The following is a 17,729-nucleotide window of genomic DNA, read 5'->3' as shown; positions in this document are numbered from 1 at the left end:
ACACCTCATCCTGGACCCCAGCATGATTCCTGTCTTGTTCTATTCATAATCTCTTATTTCTCCTTTGGAGAGTCTAATCCTTGAAGTCTCATCCTTGACCCCCTCAAAGTGTTTTTCACTGGGATGATGGACTAGGGGAAGGCTGAGGCGGGTGGGATAAGGGGCTGCAGGCAGCCTTGAGCTCTCCATGGAGCACTGGTTCTCAGCCTTACATCACCCAAAGAGTTCAGGTACTTTTGCCCATTCCTGGGCCCTGTTCCTGAAAATCCTGATGTTGTGCTCTTGGGCAGGGCCCAGCAATCTGGTTGCTTGTTGAAAATCTTGCTGATGATGATTGTTAGCTAGCTTGGACTGCCATAACAATAACACAGACTGGTGGCTTAAATGATACACATTTATTTTCTCATAGTCCTGGTGACTGTAAGTCCAAGATCAAGGTGCTAGTGGGATTCTTGTCCGGTGAGGCCTTTCTTCCTGGCTTACAGACAGCTGCCTTGTGGCTCTATTCTCACATGGGCTTTTGCATAGAGAGAGAGCAAGATCTCTAGTATTTCTTCCTCTTCCTGTAGGGACACCAGTCCTATTGGACTAGGGCCCCACCCTTATGACCTCATTTAACTCCACCTCCTTAAAGGACTTGTCTCCAAATACAGTCGCTTCGGGGGTTAGGGCTTCAACATCAACATATGTATTTGGGCAGGGGGACACAATTCAGTCCATTGCAGTAATTTAGGAGGTGTTAGGTAACACCTGGAGAAATAATGGTTTAGGGTGTATACTAACAATCACCAGTTTTTTGGTTTACAATACCATTATGATAATTGATACATTAAAATGTCTAAATAGATTAAAATCTCTAAGTGTCAGCAGAAGAATGAAATGTAAGGCATATTTCAAAGATATGCCGTCAGAACACTCATTTTTATAAGCTATAAATGGTTTATCTCATCTTCAGGGGAACTTTTAAAAAATAAAATCCTAGGATGGGATTTATCCATGCAGAAAAGCACAAGAATTCCCTGTTCTCTGACACTTTGTCAAGGGGTTTCCAGAGAAACATGAAAAGCGGTGGGGACCGCCTGTCCCACTCAGCCCTTGCCCCTCTCCAGCCACCACTGCCCATGCACGGAGTCTCCTGAGCCCAGTCGCCACACCTGCCAGGGGGTGTACTGGAAACAAGCATGTGGCCTCATAAACGAAGCAAGTTACTAGACTTGCTCCATCCACCTCTAGTCTGGAGTAGCCTTTTCCCTGGGGGAAGCTTTTAGCTTCTGCTTTTTCTTCCACATAAGGATTAGGGGAAAATGGTTGGTTTTGTTTTTCTGTCCCCCTCACCCACTCCCTCCTCCTCATGCTCCTGAGGGAAGATATCACATATCAGAGGCAATTCTTCTTCAGAAAGACTTAGGTATGTCTACAAATCCTCTTGGAGGCCTCGGTGTATTAAAAGTTTTATCTCTGGGGTTCAGAAAGAAAGAAACACTGGGATGGCATGCAGGGTAGGGCTTCCCCTTTCTAGGAAAAATGCTGCTGATGAACTCATGCCTCTAGGTGCCGTCTTAAATGATCAATGTCAAAATGCACAAACGCTCTTCCAAGTTATTCCTCTTTGTTCCTTGCCCGTAAATCCAGTTTTATAGTCATTGTTTATTTTGATGGGACTTGAATCTCCAATTCTAAGTCTTCACTCCTGTCCTATCATTTTCTGAAAAGGTCCAACAAAACAAGTGGTTTCTGAGATTAGGATGTGTTACGTAAATGTTGGCATTTATACTAGATCTTGTCTTATTTTTCAGAAGAGCTCGTAAACAAATCCTCACTTCAATACTTCCATAAGGGTGAGTAGATGGTAGCAACCCCTGAGTCTCTCCAGTGAGCCCAGTGTGTCATTCTTTGGGGGCTGTGGTTTGTCTTGATGTTCCATCAAGTTTTCCATTTCAAAAACTATGATAGGCGTGGTGCAGTGGCTTATGCCTGTAATCCCAGCAATTTGGGAGGCCGAGGTGGGAGGATCACTTGAGCTCGGGCGTTTGAGACCAGCTGGGCCACATAGGGAGACCCCATCTCCACATATAATTTAAAAAATTAGCCAGGCATGGTGGTGCATACCTGTGGTCCCAACTACCCAGAAGGCTTAGGCAGGAGGATCACCTGAGCCTGGGAGGTTGAGGCTGCAGTAAGCTGTAATCATGCTATTTGCTCTAGCCAGGGCAACAGGGCAAGACTCTGTCTCAAAAAAAAAAAAAAACCAGGAACTATGACACCAGTTATCTGTTTAGTTTGGCAGCATTAATTACTTCTTCTATCTTAATTCCTTCGTAGGAACCTTGACCAAATTCTAATGTTTTATTTAAATGGAGGTTTGCACAAGAACTGATAGGAGAAGATACTTTGAATATAAAGAGACCAAAAAATGAAAATAAGAGTTAATTCAGATAAATGGCAAAGACAATTTACATTTCCTGACCTGTGATTAATTTTTCCCCACCCCTCCACTGTAAACCTCCCCTCACCAAATTTTTCCATGATGGGAAGATTGGTCTTCTAGTGTATGTTTCATTTTCTTTTTTTCTTTTCTTTTTTTTTTTCTTTTAAGATGGAGTCTTGCTGTGTCACCCAGGCTGGAGTGCAGTGGCACAATCTCGGCTCACTGCAGCCTCTGCCTTCTGGGTTCAAGCAATTCTCCTGTCTCAGCCTCCTGAGTAGCTGGGATTACAGGTGCGTGCCACCATGCCCAGCTAATTTTTGTATTTTTAGCAGAGACAGGGTTTTGCCATGTTGGCCAGGCTGGTCTCGAACTCCTGACCTCAGATGATCCACCTGCCTCAGCCTGCCGAAGTGCTGGGATTACAGGCGTGAGCCACCGTGCCTGGCCTATGTTTCATTTTCATATGGCTTACACATGGGAGGAATAAATTGTTCTTATCAGATCATATAGTCTGGTAATTTCTAGGACTAGTAACCTAATATACAGTGCAGTGTCCAGATGTGCCCATATGTATAATCCAGAGTCATGCACCTCAAGGGCCAGGCAGATCATATAAAGGAGTGGCGGAGGACAGGTGTAATACGAAAGGGGATGTGGGGACTGGGCACACTGGGAAGTGCACAGCCAGGATGATGTGAGCAAGCTTAGCTCTACCCACTACTGCTGTGCAAGAGCATTAGACTAGTGTTAACCCATGTTTATCCCTTTTTAATTTTTTGGCACCCCAACCCCAAGCCCCCCAAAAATCTGTTTTTTTAATGCAGAGTATCCTGATTATTTAAACTTAGGTCATCAATACAAAGAAATTAAACCCCGTGTTGACCAAACAACAGGTCCACAGGTCACACCCTGTCTAACCAGCCTCAGCTCCACCAGGCCTCACCAGCCCTGTGGGTACAGGTGAAGTCACTTTAAAAGATCAGACTTGGCCAGCTCAGCTGTCACTTCACACAAACATAAAGACAGGACCTCCCAGGCAGCACCTCCTGGCTCCCCTTTCCTCTGCCTGACCTGTCACTGCCCTTCCACCCGCACTGTACTGATCCTTCCAGGGACCCCTGCCCCGGGATATTCAGCATTCCCAAGCTGCCTGTAGGAATTCTCAGTGGGCCACCCAAACCTCTACGCCCAGGCTGCCGAGAAATCCCTGTTCTTTTCTTTATGGGAAAAGGATTCCTCTCCTGTTGTGTTTCCTTCTGTTAGACAGAAGGATCTCACAGCCAAGTTGCCTGGCATATGACAGTTGTTAATTCTCTTGGTTTTGGTTTTGGTTTTTTGGCCACCCAGTCTCTTTGTCAGGTCACTCGCAGGTCATTTGCAGGCTGTCCAAATGGCTAGGTGAGGCCAGTCTGATTACCTGCCACATAGTAAATCAGAAACCAGTACTTCCTCTCACCAGAACAATGGCCTTCTGCTTATTCTACTTGCCCTACCAGACTTCCTTCCCCTCATCTCTCCCAGGGTCACCAAGGCTTCTGTGGCCATCAGACCTCAGCCCCAGCCCCACCTTCCTTCCCCACATAGAATCTGTGCCATATGCCTGAAAATATCTGAATCCTAGTTTTAGATACTGTTAGCATACTTTTTCTAGGATCCCTCTTAGACAGGCCCCTTGTAAATCAGTCAGTCATTCCGTAAAAATAAGTAAATGGGTTAGGAGATAGCTACAAAGACCCTTCTAGTCTCACTCACCCAGTCTCTATGGAGGCTCATCCAGGACATCTCACTGGAGTGAATTTGTTCTAATAATTGTAATTATATATAAACTTAAAGTATAAGAGTTCCTTGAATAATTCAGAACTAACTGTATATTATCTGTATATTATAGGAGCATAATTTTTGCAGGTGTACAGTTAGCTCAATTGCTGTGCTACTGCTTTGTCAGGGATATATTAAGGCAGGTGCTTGTTTGGGATGCAACCACAAATGATGACAATACGCCTGTGGTAAAATGAGCTGTTTCATAATCTACTCTATAACCTGGTTCCAGAATGCAATTTTGCAGAAAGTGGAGACGATGTCAGTGAATAGGTAAAAAGCATGACCTGGATGCTAGACATTGGCTTACTGTCAGATGATGTCATCAAAAAATTTTGCAGAGAGTTTTTTATTGATCATGGTTAACACATCTATCACAAATTCTGCCACAGAAGGAATTACAGGGCTGGGCGCGGTGGCTCATGCCTGTAATCCCAGCACTTTGGGAGGCTGAGGCAGGCGGATCATGAGGTCAGGAGATGGAGACCATCCTGGCTAACACGGTGAAACCCTGTCTCTACTAAGAATACAAAAAATTAGCCACGCGTGGTGGCACATGCCTATAGTCCCAGCTACTCGGGAGGCTGAGGCAGGAGAATCACTGGAACCCGGTAGGTGAAGGTTTCAGTGAGCCAAGATTGTGCCACTATACTCCAGCCTGGGAGACAGAGCGAGACTCCGTCTCAAAAAAAAAAAAAAAGGAATTACAGGGAATCAAAAGCAGTTTCCCTGTACAAAGGCCACATGCTCCTGGTTTTGCATTGACTTGTGGTTGTCTGACCATAATTGTGGGAACATGTTTTACAATTCTAAAGTTATTTGATAGCCTCAAGAGAGACAGTCTATGAAGTTAAAAAGTGGATTGGTGGGACCCTCACCCCAAATCATGGAATCTTAGATTCTTAGATTTGGAAAGTCTTCTTAACTGTCAGAGACTCCAGAGTTCTTGTTTTACTAATCCAGAAGGAATCTGGATCACAGAGAGGTTAGTAACTTGCCCAAGAAGATAAAATTGTCTGGGAGAGCTGAGAGTCTACACATCTCAACTTCAGATCTTCTGTCCTTTCCACACATCATTTCCTGAACCGTAGGTGATGATTTAGGTTGAACAAAATAAATTTGGCTTTGGGGATGGTGTTTTTTGTTGTTGTTTGTTTGTTTTTGAGATAGTTTTGTTCTGTTGCCCAGCCTGGACTACAGTGGTACAATCACAGCTCACTTCAGTCTCAATCTCTTGGGCTCAAGTGATCCTCCCACCTCAGCCTTCCATGTAGCTGGGACCACAGGCACATGCCACCACGCCCAGCTAATTTTTTATTTTTTTTGTAGAGACGGGGTCTTACTCTGTTGCCTAGGCTGGTGGGGATGCTTTTTATTATTAAATTACTAGGCGATAACCAATAGTCATTATGAAAACATAATTCTTTAAAACTCTTAGAGCAGCTTAATTCATTAGGTTTACCATTTTGTTATGCCCTAATATGTACAGACTCTTAAAGAGATATCTTATGTCTGATCCCTACTGGCAACCAGGCAGTTGTCCCTGGTTCTGGGTCCCCCAGGAAAGGTGTCCAGCTGATCCTGGGAAATGCTTAAGGCTCAAATGCACATGGTCAGTTCTTAAGGCCCCTGGAAGTAGCAAGACAAACAGTGGCCTGACCACTGCCCTCAGCCATCAGTCTGTCCTTTTGTGACCCCCTCTTTTGGGGCTCCTTTGATGTTCATTTTAATCTGATAATACCCAGATGGAAATGCTGGGCAGGGAAGTTTACATTGTGATTTACTGTAACCACACCTTTTAAGGACCCAGTCGACGCTATTAGGCAAGAACAGAGTCATGGTTACCACCCAAGCAGCTCTGCCCACTGTCTGGAGGAGAAAGAAAAGGGGAGACTAGAGAAGACTGATATATGCAGGTGAAGGGATGGGATTACCCCAGAGTGGATAGGGAAAGTAGTACCTACTTTAATAAAGGAGCATTGTTGGAGTAAACATAGTTATTAATTGTGGTATGTAACAGTATATTTGCAAACAAGATTGCCCAGAAAAGAAAATCTAGGTTGGGTGTTCACTGTGGGTATAATGCCAGGTACACCAGCAGTCTATGCCAGTGGGAAGTAAAGCAGCCTGGATGGTCTTTTCTCTTTGGCTGGTTTCCCCTGGTTGACCTCTTCTCAGCCTTCAGATGTCAGTCCACACATCCCTTCCTCAGGGAAGCCTTCCCAGACCATCCCAAACTAGGCCTGGTCCCCTTTACACATTTCCATAGTGCCCGTGCCTTCCCAGCCCAGTGTGCACATCACACAGCCATCAGTCACCTGTTCGAATGATCCTTCAGTGTGTCTGCCTGGCCAAACTCTGTGCCTTTTGAGGACACAGCGATGTTGATGTACCTAAAAGTCTGTCTTGGGAGGAGTGGGGAGAACATGTATTTCCCTGAGGATGTTCTCCAAAAGTGATATCTTTTTTAACATGTTTAATAGTAAGTTGGCATGAGGAGTTAAAATTCTGAAGCCACTTTGGTGGAAGCAGTAGGAAAGCATGTTCCTGACATATAAGGAGAAGGTGATCAGAGGGTGGTGACAGCGGTAAGTCTGCTGTACCCCATGCACCCCACAGCCGCAAGGGCAGCTCTCCCCTTTGACCCCTCTGCGCCGCTCCCCCATCACTGAACCCTGCCTCCAGGAATCCCTTACGGTAGTTATTCCATCAGTAATTGAACAAAGATGCAAATACATACGGGAAACTGATAGGACAGCTCAAATAATTAAGGAACTACAAAATGGAGGTGAGGTGTGATTTCTCCTGTGTTTTCCTATAGTGGTCTTTAAAGCACTCCAGGGTATGATCGATTATTTGTGCAGGGTTGGGATGTCTGGTAACTAACAGTGTCTAAACAGAGACCGGACAGACTTGGTGAGATGTTGTAAGTGGTAATTGAAACACCGGATTAGAAAGCCCCAGAGTATCTTTCCAATGTTGACATGCTGTTATCATAGGATTCTTTTTAGTCCATACAGCTCCCCCTAGAAAATAAGTGTCATAAAGGCAGGGGTGTTTGTCTGTTTTGTTCACTGTTGTGTCTTTAGTGCCCAAGGCAGTGCCTGGCACATAGTAGCTGCTCAATAAATATTGAGTAAATGAATATATCAGCAGATATCAAATTCACAATATTTTTCTGGTATAGAATAGATTCTAATTAAGTGTTTATTTCATTGACCTGGATCAAGCAGGCCATAAGTCAAAACGGGGCTAAAATTTGGCATTGTATCACTGAGTAAAAAGCTCAGGCCAATATTCTGACCGCATATGAAGTCAAACTTCAGCATTTTAGACCAATGATTCTGGAGTTAGGGTGACACTGCATCAGCCAGGGACCTGGCAAGAAACTGAATTGGCTCAGCTGGTTCAAACGAAGGGTGTATGTGAAGCAAAGAGAGACAACAGTGGGAAGCCTTAGCCACTGCTTTTGGGACAATCTATAGGGATCCCTGAGGGACCGGGGACAAAATAGAGTTAAGGGAGCCCAAGATAGGCTGGAACCATGGAGGACCTACCCCAAATCAATGAAGGAGTAGAGGAAATGCCCCTATTTCCCTCCCTTCCTGCTTCAAACTATTGGTGCCTCTAGCCAAACCTACCTGGAAGGCAGCCAGCCAGGGAGCAGAGTGTGCAGACCTTCAGACAAAGCAAGACTGGGAAAGATTGGGCTGGGGGTGTGGCAGGAACGAGACCTGCCATGTAAATTCATTCTGTTCTTCTTATATTTTAACCATACAAATAATACATATTCATTAAAGAAAATGTAGAGATCAAACCATGTTTTAGCTTTTTCCTCCTCCTTTTTCTCTTCTTTCATTTACTTGTAAAGGATTCAGTAATGTTTGTTCAGAATAAACAGAAATAAATGTGGTTACACTTGTTTCTTGACCTAATTCCGATTCAACCTGCAGTGGAACAGAGAGCTCTCTTTCCTTTCCTTTGTTGTGTTAACATAAACAAGTTACTTCATGTACCTCTGTGGGAACTGGGAATTAGGCAAGTGTTTAGACTCTCAAAAACTTTCAGCAAGTTTGGCTGTCAGCTTGGATACCAAGTCATTAAATATAAGATGAAAGATGAGTCCGACTGGGCTTATTCTCTAAGACTGGAAAGTGAACCATAAGTGAAGGCAGCCTAATGTAGCTTGATTTTACTGTCAACATAAAGCTGCTATTCACTTTTAATTTTAATTGAAGGACAGTTTGAAACTAAGGGGAAAGAGAATTTAGGAAAATAGTGCAAATGCTTATGTACACAATTGTTGGTAGTTTACATCGGCAATGTGGGACACTGCTTCACAGCACTTATCATACTTGTCATTTTTTGTTGAAAGCTTAAAGCCCATGTCCATTCACTGCGCCCGGCATGAGGCCTCACGTTCAGTAGGTCTGGTACATAAGGGTGAGTACGTGGTGATTGCCAGTTCAAGTGGAGAGAAGGTGTGAAGGAAGAAAGATCAGCAGGATGCTGCCGTGTGCCTGGAAGTTCTGAAAGCTAAAAGTCAGAACTTTATGGCAACAGAGGGTATTCAAGGCCATTGTAACACGGATATACTAAAGTCAGTGAACTCCATTGCCTTCTTTAGTTGAAAAAAAAATCCTGGAAAGTAGTAAGTCATCTCAACTCATTTAGAGAGAAGTGAGTTCTGCTTTCCTGGAGCAGAATTTATATTTGGCCTTTACAAGTATCTCCGTCAATGGGATTGTTTCCATGACTTGGTGCAGGAGACCAAGTGAATATGAGCACAAACCACCCCCCTTCAGTTCTAGAAAGCATATAGGCTACCCTGAGATAAATCATTTGCTCACAGGTCTTACGTCTTAGAGGTTAAGCTGTCAACTATTATGACATTGAACGTAGCCTTAGGAGTGGGGGAAGAAGACCGATTGTGATGACTCCAAGGATGGTAATTGCTGGAGGTCGGGCGGGGGTGGGGGGAGTCTGAACCAGTTCAGAGATTGATTCCTGTTTGCTCCCAGAAGCTTGTCTGTGTATCCCCTGCAAGCTATATTCCCTCCTCTGCTGCTCTTGAGAATTACCTCTTGCAACCTACCACCCCTGGGTCTATGGGAAGGGGTAGGGGGCAGTTGGCAAGGTTGAGCTGAGCCCTCCCCTTCATTCCATTGCAGCTGTGGGTTTGTGTCCAGAAAAAAGGAGGAAAGGCTAGCAACTGGAGTTTGCCTCTCTCCTCTGCCAGGATGAGAAATTCCTTTGCAAGCCCCCATAAAGGTGATGTAAGTCACAATGGCTGTTACTCTGAAACTATAAGATAATCCTGTTTTAATTGGTATTTTGGAAAATACATTCTGCTGTAAGATTTCACAGAGCATCCAAGCCTTTTCTTCCAGTGCATTTTTTAGAGTGTTTCAAAAGTATAGATTGTGTTGAATGCCTTTACTTATGAATGGATTAGATGTGTATTATCTCCTGGAGAAAAATGTGTCTGGAAGCCGACTGCATTCTTCCACGGATAATTAGTTCATTGTGCTGAGCACAGCGAGTCCTCCGATGGTGTCCTTAGAGATGGGACTGATAGATTATCGAAAGCAAGAGGCTCTTTGCAACATATTTGCTTGCTTGATATCTAAAAATTGTTCAAAAATAACTAAGACTTGGTTGTATTGTCTCTGGGAAAGAAAAACCAAGTATCCTAATCAAAGAACTGAGTGACAAATTGAGCTAACGATTGTCATAGAAGCAGAAAAATGATCCCAGGGAGGAATGCTTGAAACAGCAAGATTTTAGAGTCTGGAACGTGTGCCCTTCAAGGCCATCTCAGTTCATGTCATGGCCGACTGTTGAAAGGACGATGGAGACGTTAAATCATAACTTGATTGCAAGGGAAAGGCAGGCCATGCAAAATAGTGTGGTGAGTAATAGGCTTTATTTGTTCGTTTGTTTTCTAAAATTCTTAGGACCATGCCTCAGTACTGATATTTAGTGCAGTAGGGGCTGAGAAACTACCTTTTCAGTTGGATGGTTGAAGTTCTGGTAACTATTTAGTATTTCTAGTTTGGTTTCTATTGTTAGATTCAGTACTCCAGGACTAACGAAAAATAGCTTCACTTAATTTCTTCTATACTTGAGTGCTTTCATCTGCTTTAGGCCTGTGTCTTTTGCTGACAGAATTTTTTTTTTTTTTTGAGACATAGTCTCACTCTTATCCAGGCTAGAGTACAGTGGCGCCATCTCAGCTCACTGCAACCTCCACCTTCCAGGTTCAAGCAATTCTCGTGCCTCAGCCTCCCAAGTAGCTGGGACTACAGGCATGCACCACCATGCCCAGCTAATTTTTTGTGTTTTTAGTAGAGACTGTTGGCCAGGCTGGTCTCGAACTCCCGGCCCCAAATGATCCACCCACCTCAGCCTCCCAAAGGGGTAGAAGTACAGGCATGAGCCACGACACCTGGCCTGCTGACAGGTATTTTTTAAATTTGTGAAAACAAACTCACTTGTCACTAAAATTATTTCACTTTGAAAAAAGGCCTTTAGAAATCATTTAAGAAAAAGGGGTTAGCTTTTTTTTTGCTTGAAAAAGTCTGTAATTTGGTTTGTATAACAATAGCAAAGTAGAATTTGTAGTTGGTGATATTTTCTGGGTTTAGAGTAGACAATCTGGAAGAATGTGTATAGATTTTTGATAAATAACAGCAGCTGCAATGCAGAATGGTGTTAGTACGTTAGCTCTTATTCACAGGGGAAGGTCAGTGTGTTTTCCTAAGGGGCTTCAGTACGGATGTGTGACATCTTTTGGCGTGCAATTGACTTTAATGTTTATCACTTTTTTTTTTTTTTTTTTTGAGATGAAATCTTGCTTTGTGGCCCAGGCTGGAGTGCAGTGGTGCAATCTGGGCTCACTGCAACCTCTGCCTCCCGAGTTCAAGGGATTCTCCTGCCTCAGTCTCCCAAGTAACTGGGATTACAGGCATGCACCACCACGCCCAGCTAATTTTTTTGTATTTTTAGTAGAGACAGGGTTTTGCCATGTAGACTGGGCTCGAACTCCAGACCTCAGGTGATCCGCCTGCCTTGGCCTCCCAAAGTGCTGAGATTACAGGCGTGAGCCACCGTGCCCGGCCCCTCACATTTATGCTGTGATGTGTTCATAGAAAATGTGATCGCATGCCTTATTCTTTCAAAGAAAAATCTTCTCATAGCCTAAAAATACATTAAGAGTCTTTTGTCAATGGCCTGTGCTTCCAAAAATGGTTGGTTTTACCGTTTTCCCTGAAAAATGTGCCACAATGGCAAGATCTTAAATTACAAGATAAGCAGGCCACACCTCCTCCAGGGCTTAAATTGTTACGCTCCTTGTGTAAAATAGTATTTTTGTTTTCAAATACCCCTTCTCACTTCTAGCACCTTTGCATATGAAAGTCTAAGATTATTTTCTAAACCTGCCTTATCCAATGTTGATTATATGAAGCAAAATATTTCCTTGAACCTAAAAATGTCTGCATGCCTTTGCCCGTCCGTCTTCCTGTCTCTGGGCCGCCCTTTCCTCCTTCCTTGCCCAGCTTTTTGAGCTGTTGCCTGGCTGCACAGTTCAGCGAAGTGCCTCAACTAGCTCAGGCCTTGCCGAGTCCCTAGATGTGTGTATTGTCTGTGCTTCCTGCCCTCATCTCCACCCTAGCCCTCCTAGACAGCCCCATTGTGGTCTCATTCCCAGAAAACCTGGATAGTTCCTTGGAAGGATGATGAAGCTAATTCACACTACTGTGGCAGTGACTCCATCGCCCTTCCCAGGGGAGATTAGGGTTTAACTGACAACTTTTACCTTAAACCAAAAAGATTGGGAATTCCAGGCCCTATGGCAGACTTCTGGGAAGGGATTTTGTTTGTTTGTTTGTTTGAGACAGGCTCTTGCTCTGTTGCCCAGGCTGGAGTGCAGTGGTGCGATCCTACCTCACTGCGGTCTCAAGCTCCTGGGCTCAAGCCATCCTCCCACCTCATCCTCCCAAGTAACTGATACTATGGACATACGCCACCCTGCCCAGCTAAGTTTTGTATTTCTGTATTGATTGATTTTTTTTAAGACAGACTCTTACTCTGTTGCCCAGGCTGGTGTGCAGTGGCGCAGTCTTGGCTCACTGCAGCCTCTGCCTCCCAGGTTCAAATGATTCCCCTGCCTTAGCCTCCCAAATAGCTGGAACTACAGACACGTGCCACCACACCTGGCTAATATTTGTATTTTTTTTTTAGTACATTCTGAGTTTTACCATGTTGGGTAGGCTGGTCTCAAACTCCTGACCTCAAGTAATCCGCCCGCCTCAGCCTTAGCCTCCCAGAGTGCTGGGATTATAGGCATGAGCCACCATGCCTGGCCTAAATTTTGTCTTTTTGTAGAGATGGATTCTCATTAAGTTGCTCACTCTGGTTTCGAACTCCTGGCCTCAAGTGATCCTTCCTTCCGTCTCAGCCTCCCAAAGTGCTGGAATTACAGATGTGACCCCCCCACACCCAGCCTGGGAAGGGATTTTTTTATGTGGCGGGGACTTTCTGGTCTTCCTCCAGTTAGGCCACAAGGCCACCTGCACCTCCTTGATGGCTGGTTTGTGTTCTGGTTGCTATAGTTACATCCTATGGGTGCTGCTCTTCTGTGCCTTGATTCTCTACTGCAGGTGGGGACACTGGGAATGGAATGCGAACTTCCCGGTTGTGTAACCCGTGCTTGCAGGGAGTAAACAAAGCTGCTTTCCAGCAAGGTTATCTTTATCACCTAACAAGGCATGCATGTGCATTTTATCTGTGGCCACTCTATCATTTAGAAAGAAATTTGGGGCTAGGCACAGTGGCTCACACCTGTAATCCCAGCACTTTGGGAGGCCGAGGTGGGCAGATCACCTGAGGTCAGGAGTTCGAGACCCACCTCGCCAATATGGGGAAACCCTGTCTCTACTAAAAATACAAAAAAATTAGCTGGGCGTGGTGGTGCATGCCTGTAGTTCCAGCTACTCAGGAGGCTGAGGTGGGAGGATTGCTTGAACCTGGGAGGCAGAGGTTGCAGTGGGCTGAGATAGTGACGCTGCACTCCAGGTTGGGTGACAGAGGGAGATTCTGTCTTGAAAAAAATAAATTAATTAAAAAATTAAATTTTGCTGAGCAAAAATAATCTTTTCACCCAGTGTTAGTATTGGCAAATAAATTATACAGCAAAAAGTAGCAAGGATACCAACATCTGTGCCTTTTGTGTGTCTTAAGATTGTTCATTTTCCCTGCGTGAACAAAAGTCTAGTGGCAAACCAGCAGCACACCTCCAAGAATTGTTAACAGTTCAGTGTGTCCAGTGTGTGGAATATGTGGTGGGGAGCACTGGAACGCAGAACCACTGCAGAGCCGAATGGGGAGAAACCAGGGTCTTAAGAAAATCCTGAAGTGTAGAAGGCGCCTCTGCTCTCAGGTGTGAAAGAACCTGGACTGTTGCTCAATAAATGGAGGCGTTTCTTCCCTTTTCTTTTCTTTTTTTTTTGAGACAGTCTCACTGTCACCCAGGCTGGAGTGCAGAGGCGTGATCTCGGCTCACTACAACTTCCGCCTACCTGGTTCAAGTGATTCTCCTACTTCAGCCTCCCGAGTAGCTGGGAATACAGGTGTGCACCACCACGTCTGGCTAATTTTTGTATTTTTAGTAGAGACGGGGTTTCATCATGTTGGTCAGGCTAGTCTCAAACTCCTGACCTCATGATCTGCCTGCCTTGGCCTCCTGCCTGGCCCTTCTTCCCTTTTCTTTTCCTTCCTGCTAGTATGTGAATGTATTATCCCTCCCCAGGCCTCATGCGCTATCCATTGGTTAATTTATTCAAGCAAATGCTTGGTACTAGGAGAAATATAAAGGCAAAAAAAAAAAAAAAAAAAAAATGTGTTTGTGTGTGTGTGTATGTATCCCCTGCTCTGAAAAAGCTTATTATTTAAAAAATGAAATTCAACATTCTTTAAATCTTTGATATTTGTAGATGCAGTATAGGTGGTTTCACTTATTTGCCAGTTATAAGAGAGGTCTTTACTTACACAAGTTGATGATTTTGCTAAAGCAGAAACCATGGATGAACTAATAAATGACTGTCCTGTAGGACCCAATATGGCCCCCACTGTCACTTTAAAGCTGTCCTTCAGGACTGTCACTTTTCTGGTGGGTAAGCTTAGTAAACTGCCTACCATCCACACACACAGCAACTTTGCTGTTTTTGTTTACGTGTAACATACATGGCATCTCTCAGAAATAGCATTTTAGAAACATGTTTCTTGGCAAAAAGTAAAAAAAAAAAAATCCAAGTACAATGTAATTTTATTGGAAGTTAAATGTAGCTGTGTAGTGATCTGAGGCTATACACAATGGATGAGTCATTAGGAAGCCTAGAGCCTCTGTGTATTTTATCCCGTCTAAGAGTTTAGATCTTCGTATCTGCCTCAAGAATATCAAATCTACGGTATAGGAAGGTTCCCTGCCCGCAACAGCTACCATGCAGGGTAGGAGAGAGACCCTTAGAAAACAATTAAATAGGAGACCACATGATCCTTACTCTAAGTGTAATAAACAGCTGTTAAACTAATGGAAAGAGCGGTGGGTTAGAGTGGCTGTAGCAGATGGAATGGGAGCTTGATCTGAGCTGGCTCTTCTTTGAGCAGAAAGGAAGAGCCCAGCTTAGGCACTGGTATGGGAGACAGACAAGATTTGGGAGGCCGAAGGGGTTGCTGTGGAGGCCAGAATAGAGGATGAAGAGTCTCCACAGCCCAGGGAGGACCCTTCCTCTCACACTGCCTTCTCAGCATCCTGGAGTTACTAATTTCCATCAAACCGGTGAATTTTGTGGGTGAGAAATTCCAACAAGTTGTCTTCGGAACTATTTCCTTTAAAAATCACTTATTTAAATAGCCATGTGTATGTTCAGCCTGATTTGAAAGGAAATCAGCATTAAAACAAATTATCCTATTATGTTGTTAGTTTAAAATCACTTAATAGGCATGATAGAAATAGCTATGTTAAGGATGATCTGCTAATGGTGTTTTCCATAACCACAAATGAATGCTTTAAATGGAACTTCTATTTAAAGGATTTTAATCCTTTGATACAGTTCAGTTTTAGATGTCTATGCAAGGACATAATCTATATTTTGAATTGTAGTTCCACAGTGCAGTGGTATCAGTTTTCTTTTTTTTTTTTCTTTTCTTTTTTTTTTTTTTTTTTGAGACGGAGTCTCACTCTGTCGCCCAGGCTGGAGTGCAGTGGCCGGATCTCGGCTCACTCACTGCAAGCTCTGCCTCCCGGGTTCACGTCATTCTCCTGCCTCAGCCTCCCTAGTAGCCGGGACTACAGGCGCCCGCCAGCTCGCCTGGCTAGTTTTTTGTATTTTTTAGTAGAGACAGGGTTTCACGGTGTTAGCCAGGATGGTCTCGATCTCCTGACCTCGTGATCCGCCCGTCTCGGCCTCCCAAAGTGCTGGGATTACAGGCTTGAGCCACCGCGCCCGGCCGGTATCAGTTTTCAATAGCATTTTTGTACTTCTGGAGACCTTCATTTAAAGAACTCAAGATCTTTGTCAAATATACGCCTTCTGAATCTTTCTGTAAAAATAGATACAGCATTTTCAGAAGGACCGGTGGTCTTAGAGAAATCAAAAACCCAAAATAATTAGAAGGTCTCGCTAAAGTATTGTAGGAATACTAGATCATTCTGTCTTCACTACTTAGTATTTATGAATATAAAATCACAGAACTTAACTGCTCTCCAAAGAAACGCGTGTGCATATCAATTTTAGGTATTTGTCTTCAGATAGGTTTTTTAAATGTCGGCCTTAATGTTTTCTCCTTAAACTTTGTTCACCTAAAGTTCTATTAAGTGTCTTGTTAACAGAAACTAATTATCCAAACTATTTCCCACTGGTTGTTATTCACCACCCCACCCCCACCCCAACCTGCATTTTAAAACTTCAGTTTCAAGATGTGTCCGTTTACTTTGAAAGTTAAACATAGGTCCCTTTACTTTGAAACAAGCCCATGCTTCAGGAAGTGAACTTAAAATTATCAAAGTTCCAAAGATCTTGCTTATTTTCTAGAGTTTAATGAGAACCGTGGCCAGAGCCAGGAAGGTGAAGCCCAGCAGCTTTGGGCGAGTGTGGGTTGTATTTGATGTTCACAAAAGAATGGAAGTGGTAGGGTGTTGCTCAGTGAAGTGTGCATTTTCAAGTTACCCACAGTGGTGTCTATTGTCCTGTTTCTCAATTGAATGATGTCATGTTTCATTTAAGGCTCTTAGTGATGCTGAAGTCTGTGGTCTGCACACTAGGGGGAAAAAGGCAGTGAGAAAGTTGCAAATCAGGTTTTTGTAAAGCCTTTGTGTGTTGGGTTTGGGAGATAAAAGCTGACTCATGCAATATTTCTACGGAAGGCGCTGCACAGACTAGCAAAGGCTGTTTCTTTTACCTGACTGAGGTCACCGCATCAGCTGAAGGCAGACGATGTGCTTAAGCCTGAGTGGATCAGAGGTAGGTGCTAATGTGAGTGTCCCCGAAGAAAGGATGCCGGCACAAACGCTCCTTCCCTCTGAGAGCAGCCAGAGAGGTCCACCGAGGTGAGAAAGGGTGGTGGGGGGGCTTCCTTCACAAGTGTGCGGGGACGGAAGCTTGGCTGGATCAAGGAAAACTCTTCTGTTACAAATGCGATAGCCTGAAGTCTAGAAGATGATTTTTTCTCCCCCTCGCGTCTGAACTGCAGCCCGTCTCAAATAGGTTTTGTCTTAGTTTCATTTGATTTTGCTCTTTCCTTAAAGTGAAGTTGAAATATCTAGAGAGCTGATGTTTCTGACTCTGGGGAGAACTCTGAAATCCTCAGTGGTCACGCGCCGAATGCCCAGCATTTTAATATGCTTTCTTTTTGAGGTTCATATGCAGTCAAAGTTGGAGGAACCAGATAAATGTTTGCAAATGTATGCTTAGCAACTGCAGTGATGAAATTTAGCCTGAGTCTAGTGGCAACCAAAGTTGCCTAAGAAAATGCAGTTTCCATTTTGAGTGTTTCTTGGTAGGAAATACTTTTGTGAGGAACAATGATTGAGGCAAAGGAGGCGTGGATTGTATTCAATACTGTTGTCCATTGGAATCTGATTTCATTTGGCTTTCTTATTTGAATTTAATGATACATTTTTGAAAGTTATATAAGGCATTCCTTAATCACATATTGAATATGAAAATTATTTTAATTTAAAATATTTAGATATCTGACACCAATTGACATTGTGATTTTATTTGCCTTAAATATTTTTTTCAGGTTATAAAAGGAATACACCTATTGAAGAAAAGAGATATTTACAGATAAATACAAAAGGAACAAAATTATTCATTCTACTCAGTAAAACCAATGTTAACATTTTATTATATATTCCTTCAATCTATTTCTAATGTAGAGAATAAAGAAGTGGCATTTTAAATTTAAAATTAGGATCGTA

General features: G+C 43.6%; 1 protein-coding gene across 7 annotated transcripts in view; it reads left to right on the top strand.

The window, feature by feature from the left end:
* PLEKHG1 (pleckstrin homology and RhoGEF domain containing G1) overlaps positions 1-17,729 on the top strand; it is a 245,373-nt gene that overhangs the window by 104,714 nt on the left and 122,930 nt on the right. The window contains exon 3 of one of the 7 annotated variants that reach the window (XM_073022357.1): positions 1,797-1,838. The exons of 4 other annotated variants lie outside the window; for them this stretch is intronic. The gene's annotated coding sequence lies outside the window, so the exon portion shown is untranslated. Of the gene's footprint in view, positions 1-1,796; positions 1,839-16,348; positions 16,857-17,729 lie in introns of those variants that run through there. 2 more of the 7 variants (XM_008007565.3, XM_008007566.3) reach the window with 2 other exon arrangements.

This window comes from Chlorocebus sabaeus, chromosome 13 (genome assembly GCF_047675955.1).
Source record: "Chlorocebus sabaeus isolate Y175 chromosome 13, mChlSab1.0.hap1, whole genome shotgun sequence".
NCBI lineage: Eukaryota > Metazoa > Chordata > Mammalia > Primates > Cercopithecidae > Chlorocebus > Chlorocebus sabaeus.
The sequence above is the reverse complement of the archived record's forward strand: the minus strand, read 5'-3'. Positions and strand labels throughout refer to the sequence as shown.